This window comes from Cervus canadensis, chromosome 8 (assembly GCF_019320065.1).
Source record: "Cervus canadensis isolate Bull #8, Minnesota chromosome 8, ASM1932006v1, whole genome shotgun sequence".
Classification (NCBI taxonomy): Eukaryota; Metazoa; Chordata; class Mammalia; order Artiodactyla; family Cervidae; genus Cervus; species Cervus canadensis.
The window spans coordinates 38,916,204-38,924,089 of NC_057393.1; positions in this window are offsets into that span (position 1 = coordinate 38,916,204).

Sequence of the window (7,886 nt, forward strand, 5' to 3'; positions counted from 1 at the left end):
TAACTTTAGTCAACAAGTCCCGTCCAAGTAGAGGGGCTGGGCATTCTGGTATCACCAAAAACAAATGGGACAGCTGATGGGTCCCCAGATTTACTTTCCATTCTGTGGTCCAACAATATCTTTTTGTCCCCGTGGCTCCCTGCACCAAGCTGGTTTTCTTAGACATTGGTCCCAGTTTTTGATTTAAAACAGAGTGTTGGGCACCAGTGTCCACCATGAAGCCAACGGGTTTCCCCTCCACATGTATGGTTACCCAGGACTCGGGGAGGGGTGCCGAGTCTTGACTCCCCTAGTCACTGTCTTTCCCCGCATATAGAACTCGAGTTCCAGGGGAAATTCTCTCTCTCTGGGTTGTTCCTCTCTTTGGGTCCCTCTTAGGGCACTCATTTTTCTAGTGCCCCCATTCTTTGCAGTAAGCACACTGATCTTTCTTTAGGGCCTGCCTTTTTGGTCTCTCTTTTTCTCCCGTCTGGGGGCCTCGAGGCTCCCTCAATTCTGTTCCGGCCTTCATCCCCGCAAAAAGAATCTTGGCTAGCTCTCTCTGGTTCTTCTGGTTTTCCTTCGCCCTATGTTCCCTATCTTCTTTCCTGATCTTCTCAGCTAGTTCCCTTTCCTCCCGACGAAGTCATTCCTCCCTTTCTTCTGGGGTCTCCCTATTATTAAATACCTTTTCAGCTGCTTTCAGTAAGTCTTGTATTATCTGTTCTCCTAACCCCTCTATCTTTTGTAATTTCCTCCTATTATCTGGGGCTGCCTGATTCACAAACGCTAGTAGAACTGCAGCGCGTGATTCCTCAGCCTGGGGGTCCATGGGTGTATATTGCCTAAAGGCTTCCATTAGCCTCTCTAGGAAGGCTGATGGGCTCTCAGTGGGCTCTTGCCTTACTAAATTTACCGTCACCAAATTTGTCGGCTTCCTAGCTGTGGCCCGCAGGCCAGCCATTAGAGTCTGGCGGTACACTCGGAGACGCTCCCTACCTTCCACTCGCTCAAAATCCCAGTTAGGCCGCAAGAGAGGAAACCCCTCATCCATGAGATGAGGCTGGGCGGTTGGTCTCCCGTCGATCCCCGGGACCTGTTTCCATGCCTCTGCCAGGATTCGCTCCCGTTCTTCCGTGGTGAAGAGCACCTGCAACAGCTGCTGGCAATCATCCCAGGTGGGGTTATGAGTGAACAAAATGGAATCTAAGAGGTCAATGAGGCCTTGGGGTTTCTCCGAAAAAGGAGGATTTTGGGTTTTCCAATTATACAGATCACTCGTGGAAAAGGGCCAGTACTGATAGGTTCGCTCTCCGTCCAGGTTAGCTGGTCCCACCCAGATGGGGAGTGCCTGTACAGTAGATGAAGGTAACTCTGGGCCCCCATGATCCTGCTCACCCCTGTTTCCTCTATTCCTTCTCCGGGGTCGGGGTTCCCTTGTCCCTTCTGATTCATCAGGGGGGGCTCTTCCCCCCGGGGGAACCTGCAACGGAGGAGGGGCATATGGCGGGGGCCTAATTTCCGTCTCCAAGTCAATCAGGTTCCGGTATGAGGATTCTTGCAAGACCGGTTTTGGGCCCTTATTCTTCTCGGCTTCCTCTGGGGGAGTGGGAGTTTCCATAACCAGGGCCTGTACATTAGGAGAATCAAGGAGTTTGTGAACAAAAGGTTTTAACCATTCGGGCGGATCTTCTACTAGATCTTGCCAGACCATAACATATGGGACTTGGCTCGGGTGGCCCCAGGGATCAGGAGCCATAACTTTCTCTTTCACCGCCCGAATAATAGAAGGTTGAAAAGTTCCCTCTGGAGGCCATCCAACTTGGAAGGCGGGCCACTCTGCAGAGCAAAAGGTTATTAATTTACTCTTTGTAACCAGTAGCGACAGATCATACGCTCTAGCCCTGACATCCGAGAAATGATCAGTCATGAGAGAGAGTGGGGTGGATTCTCCTTGCCCCATAGCGAGAATCAGAAGAAAGTCACCGAGAATTGCCACCAAAAAATCCTATCGGGAGTGGTGGCGGCCAGGAAGTTGGGCTTGTGGTATGCTTCGTGGAACTATTTGAGTGCCTTAGTCGTTGCACAGAAGTTTTCTTATTGGGGGCGGGCACCCTAAGAGTTTCTAGCCCGTTCCGTGACCCCCTTATCCTTTCACGGGAGTCTTCCAGTGGCAGGCGCCCTATCGGCTCTTAAGTGCCTGTCCCGTGCCCACACAGATGGGTTCTTATTTGGCCAGATTCTCGGTTTAGAAGACGAGAAAAAAGAAAAGAGTTTCACCCTCTTGGGCTCCCGTTACTGGGGCTGACTTGTTGGGAGGCCTTCAGAATCCGCCAGGGAGTAACCCTGGCCGGGACTCGTCAGTTGCCCCGACAACTGTCTGCCTGTTCACTGAAACTCTCAGAAACAGAAATGAGGCTCCAAGGCTTTTTAGGAGGAAGTAAACAACTACACACCAGAGAACAACAAGACAGGAGACAATGCCGGCAGTTATACAGACGTGAAAGGATGTAGAAAAACACATAGACAGACACACATCAGCCGACAACACAGAACTGGGGGGCGGGACCCCCCGAGTTTCCCTATCCTCTGGAACAAGGGTCACCTTACCGAATGGCATCCACTGTTCCCCAGATCCAGGCTTAGGAGAGGAGGTCTCCTTCCCGCAGAGCTGGCTGCCTTCCAGCATGCTCGCTGGCCTCAGCCTCACGCCAGCCGGAACGGCCAATCCGTTCCCTCATGGAAAGCTTTCCCTCACGCCAGACACCTTCCTGCCTTTTAGCAGGGCCTCAGATTTACACTGGGCTTCCTGCACCAGATACCTTCCTGCTTCACAGCAGGGCCCCGGATTTACACTGGACTTTTCCAGACCTGCCTGAGCACCGGTGCTATTACCGTCCTTTTTCCCCTTTGTTCCAAAGAGTGTTCTTCCCCGGTCAAGGGATCCCGGACGAGCCCCCAAATGTTCTGCCCATAGTCCGAGTACCCGGTCGGGAAAGAAGACTCCTCGAAACAATGCACCTTGCAATAGGGGAATTTATTACTGACTCGAGCCAGGGCCTCCCACCCTCACCAAGGGTGTGAGGACGAAAAGGCCCCGAGCCCCAGTTCTCTCGGGTATTTATTAGGTCAAAAAAAGCAGCAGGTATTTGGCGCAAGTGGATTGGTTACACAGTTGCAAGGTAATTTTTGTTGGCCCAACGTGGGGCTTTCAGCTTTCCCCTGATAGGTTCCCTTTTTCTTGCTAGGCATATGTTGATTGGCTGGCTCCAGGAGGCCTGATAATTATGTTACCCTGGGAAACCAGGCCTACTCCTAATCTAGGCTGCCTGTCATGGCATTAGCCGTGACAGCCTCACAATTCCTAGAATGTCGACATTCACTCTTTCCATCTCCTGTTTGACCACTTCCAATTTGCCTTGATTCATGGACCTACCATTCCAGGTTCCTATCCAATATTGCTCTTTACAGCATCAGACCTTGCTTCTATCACCAGTCACACCCACAACTGGGTATTGTTTTTGCTTTGGTTCCATCCCTTCATTCTTTCTGGAGTTATTTCTCCATTGATCTCCAGTAGCATATTTGGCACCTACCGACCTGGGGAGTTCCTCTTTCAGTATCCTATCATTTTGCCTTTTTATACTGTTCATGGGGTTCTCAAGGCAAGAATACTGAAGTGGTTCATTCCCTTCTCCAGTGGACCACATTCTGTCAGACCTCTCCACCATGACCTGACCATCTTGGGTGGCCCCACACGGCATGGCTTAGTTTCATTGAGTTAGACAAGACTGTGGTCCTGTGATCAGACTGTCTCATTAACTATGATTATCGTTTTAGTGTGTCTGCCCTCTGATGCCCTCTCGCAACACCTACCATCTTACTTGGGTTTCTCTTACCTCGGACGTGCGGTATCTCTTCACAGCTGTTCCAGCAAAGCGCAGCCGCTGCTCCTTACCTTGGACGAGGGGTATCTTCTCACAGCTGCCCCTCCTGACCTTGAACGTGGAGTAGCTCCTCTCAGCCCTCCTGCTCCCCACAGCAGCCACTCCTTGGAGGTGGGGTTGCTCCTCTGGACTGCCGCCCCTGACCTGGGGCGTGTGGTAGCTCTTCTCGGCCGCCGCCCCTGACCTCAGACATGGGGAAGCTACTCTCAGCCGCCGCTCCTGCGCTGTCGCAGCCTGGCGCTCTCGGTCGCTGTCCCTGACCTTGGGCGAGGGGTAGTTCCTCACGGCCACGCTTCTGCGAGGTCCCTCGCAGCCAGCGCGCCCACCATAATTACTTAAATAATTATATCATCTCAGACATCAGATGGCTTTTATAGAAGGAGATGTTCAGAATATAGAGTATCTTAAAGTGTGGTGTAGGCCAACATGCCTCAGAATAACCTGGAGGGTTTGCTTAACAGGACTATTTGCGAGAGTGGGGAGGTTGCTTCTCAGGTGGTGCTAGTGGTAAAGAACCTGCCTGCCAATGCTGGAGACATAAGAGACACAGGTTCGATCCCTGGGTTGGGAAGATTCCCTGGAGAAGGGCATGGCAACCTACTCCAGTATTCTTACCTGGAGAATCCCATGGACAGAGGAGCCTAGCAGGCTACAGTCCATAGGGTTGCAAAGAGTCAGACATGACTGAAGCGACTTAGCACACATGCATGCAGGACTATTTGCAGACCTCCCCCAGACTGCCTATGACTGAATCTCTGGGATTGGGGTCCGAGAATGCATTAAAAAAGATCTTCTAATTGTTAAAAACCTAAAATTTGAGACTCACTGTCTTAACAGTTATGTTACCACTAACATTAAAAATCATATCCACACTTAAATGAGACTTCCTGATTTTCTAACAGGTCATACCCAGTTGTAGAAAAGCAACATTGTTTGAAAATCAACTATGGGTTAAATATATCCAATTGCTGTCTATGTGTTAAAAATGATGGCACCACATAGATGTCAATCCACCATGGCCACTACATAATGACTGACAGCCTTCAAAACAACAGACACAAATAGCACAGTTTAATAGTTGGGTTTTCAGTTGCTGTTCCACTCCCACATTTTTCTAATACCTCCTCTGGTGTTCTGAGTTTAGTTTTTAGGAAAGAAAGTCTCTTAGCTGGGCAGTTACCCCTCTTAAGATTGTCAGAGGTACCTCTTGAATGAGATGCACTCTCCTTACTCCAAGTATGGAAGCAACAAAAGACATCTTCATAAGGTCAGCCTGCACTTACTTCTGCTGTTATCTCTGGTTACTAAATAAACACTTTGCATTGTGGAAGTGTTCTGCAAACACACTGGAAACTTTAAGGACAATTTGCAAAGAAACTTAAAGATTTCATCTCTTCCCCCAAAGACCTTTATACTAACTGGCAGACGCAACACTGCATAATTATTTCACACTGCAGGAAAACAGCAATTACACCTTGCAATCATGTAGTCTTCCTTCACCTAGAGATCCTCCAAATTTTCTCCAATAGCAATGACAACAATCTATGACAAAAAAAAACTCGGTTTTCTAACAGCATGTTCATAGAGGTCTCCATGACAGAAGTTAGTAAATTCACCAAGTACTTATTAATCACCTCTACAGAGCCTGGTACTCATGTTTGGTCCCCAATCCCATCTGGGTTGGCAGAATCCAGGTCTCTCTCATTATCTTGAAAAATGTCTTTGCATTTCCCTCTGTTGAGAAAATGAAAGTCATTGTTACTTCCTTTTTAAAATTTTTATTGAAGTATAGTTGACTCACAATGTTGTGTTAGTTTCAAGCATATAGCAAGGTGAATCAGTTACACATATACATTTGTCCACTCTTTTTTAATTTAGATTCTTCCCCATATAGGCCATTACAGAGTACTGAGTAGACTCCCCTGTACTGATCAGCAGGTTCTTATTAGTTACCTATTTTATATATGGTTGTGTGGATATGTCAATCCCAACTTCCCAGTTTATCCCTTCAACCCCCATGCTGCTGCTGCTACGTCGCTTCAGTCGTGTCTGACTCTGTGCGACCCCATAGATGGCAGCCCACCAGGCTCCCCCATCCCTGGGATTCTCCAGGCAAGAGCACTGAAGTGGGTTGCCATTTCCTTCTCCAATGCATGAAATTGAAAAGTGAAAGTGAAGTTGCTCAGTCGTGTCTGATTCTCACCCACCCCATGGACTGCAGCCCACCAGGCTCCTCCGTCCATGGGATTTTCCAGGCAAGAGTACTGGAGTGGGGTGCCATCGCCTCCACCCTTCAACTCCCATATCCCCTGGTAATCAGAAGTTTGTTCTCTACATCCATGACTCTACTTCTGTTTTATAAATAAATTCATCTGAAGCCACTTTTTTTTAGATTCTAAAAAAGTGATATCATCTAATATGTGTCTCTCTGTGTCTGATTTACTTCACTTAGTATGACAATCTCTAGTTCCATCCATGTTGCTTCATGGATGTGATATCATCTAATATGTGTCTCTCTGTGTCTGATTTACTTCACTCAGTACGACAATCTCTAGTTCCATCCATGTTGCTGCAGATGGTATTATTTTGTTCTTTTCATGACATGATATTCCATTGTATTTATGTATCATATCTTCTTTATCCATTCCTCTGTTGATGCACATTTAGGTTGTCTCCTTGTTCTGGTCACTGTAAAATGTGCTACAATGAATGCTGGGGTACATGGATCTTTCCCATGTTTTTCTCTGGGTGTATGCTCAGGAGCAGGAGGGCTGGATCATATAGTAGTTCTTTCTTTAGTTTTTTAAGGAGCCTCTGTACTGTTCTCCATGGTGGCTGTACCAGTTTACATTCCCACTGACGGAGCAGTTGGGTGTTGCTGTTCAGTCACTAAGTTGTGTCCAGCTCTTTGTGACCCCATGGACTGCAGCATGCCAGCCTCCTCTGTCCTCCACTCTCTCCCAGAGTTGGCTCAAATTCATGTCCATTGAGTCAGTGATGCTATCTAACCATCTCATTCTCTGTCACCCCCTTCTCGTTTTGCCTTCAATCTTTCTGAGCATCAGGGCCTTTTCCAGTGAGTTGGCTCTTCCCATCAGGTAGCTGGCCAGAATATTGGAGCTTCAGCATCAGTGCTTCCAATGAATACTCAGGGTTGATTTCCTTTAGTATTGACTGGTTTGAACTCCTTGCAGTCCAACGGATTCTCAGGAGTCTTCTCCAGCACCACAATTCAAAAGCATCAATTCTTCGGTGCTCAGCTTTCTTTATAGTCCAACTCTCACATCCATACATGACTACTGGAAAAACAATAGCTTTGACTAGACAGACTTTTGTCAGCAAAGTGATGTTTCTGCTTTTTAATATGCTGTCTAGGTTTGTAATGGCTTTCCTTCCAAGGAGCAAGCATCCTTTAATTTCATGGCTGTAGTCACCATGTGATTTTGGAGCCCAAGAAAATAAACTCTCTCATGTTTCCACTTTTTCCCCCTTCTATTTACCATGAAGTATGGGACCAGATGCCATGATCTTAGTTTTTTTAATACTGAGTATCAAGCTAGCTTTTTCACTCTCCTCTTTCACTCTCATCAAGAGATTCTTGAGTTTCTCTTCACCTTCTGCCATCAGAGTGGTATCATCTGCATATCTGAGGTTGTTGATATTTCTCCCGGGAACCTTGATTCCAGCTTGTGCTTCATCCAGCATGGCATTTTGCATGATGTACCCTGCATGGAAGTTAAATAAGCAGGGTGATGATATACAGCCTTGTTGTACTCCTTTCCCAATTTTGAACCAGTCCATTGTTTCATGTAAGGTTCTAACTGTTGCTTCTTGACCCACATTCAGGTTTCTCAGGAGATGGGTAAGGTGGTCTGGTCCTTCCATCTCTTGGAACTTTCCAAAGTTTGTTGTAATCCACACAGTCAAAGGCTTTAGTGTAGTCAATGAAGCAGAAGTAGA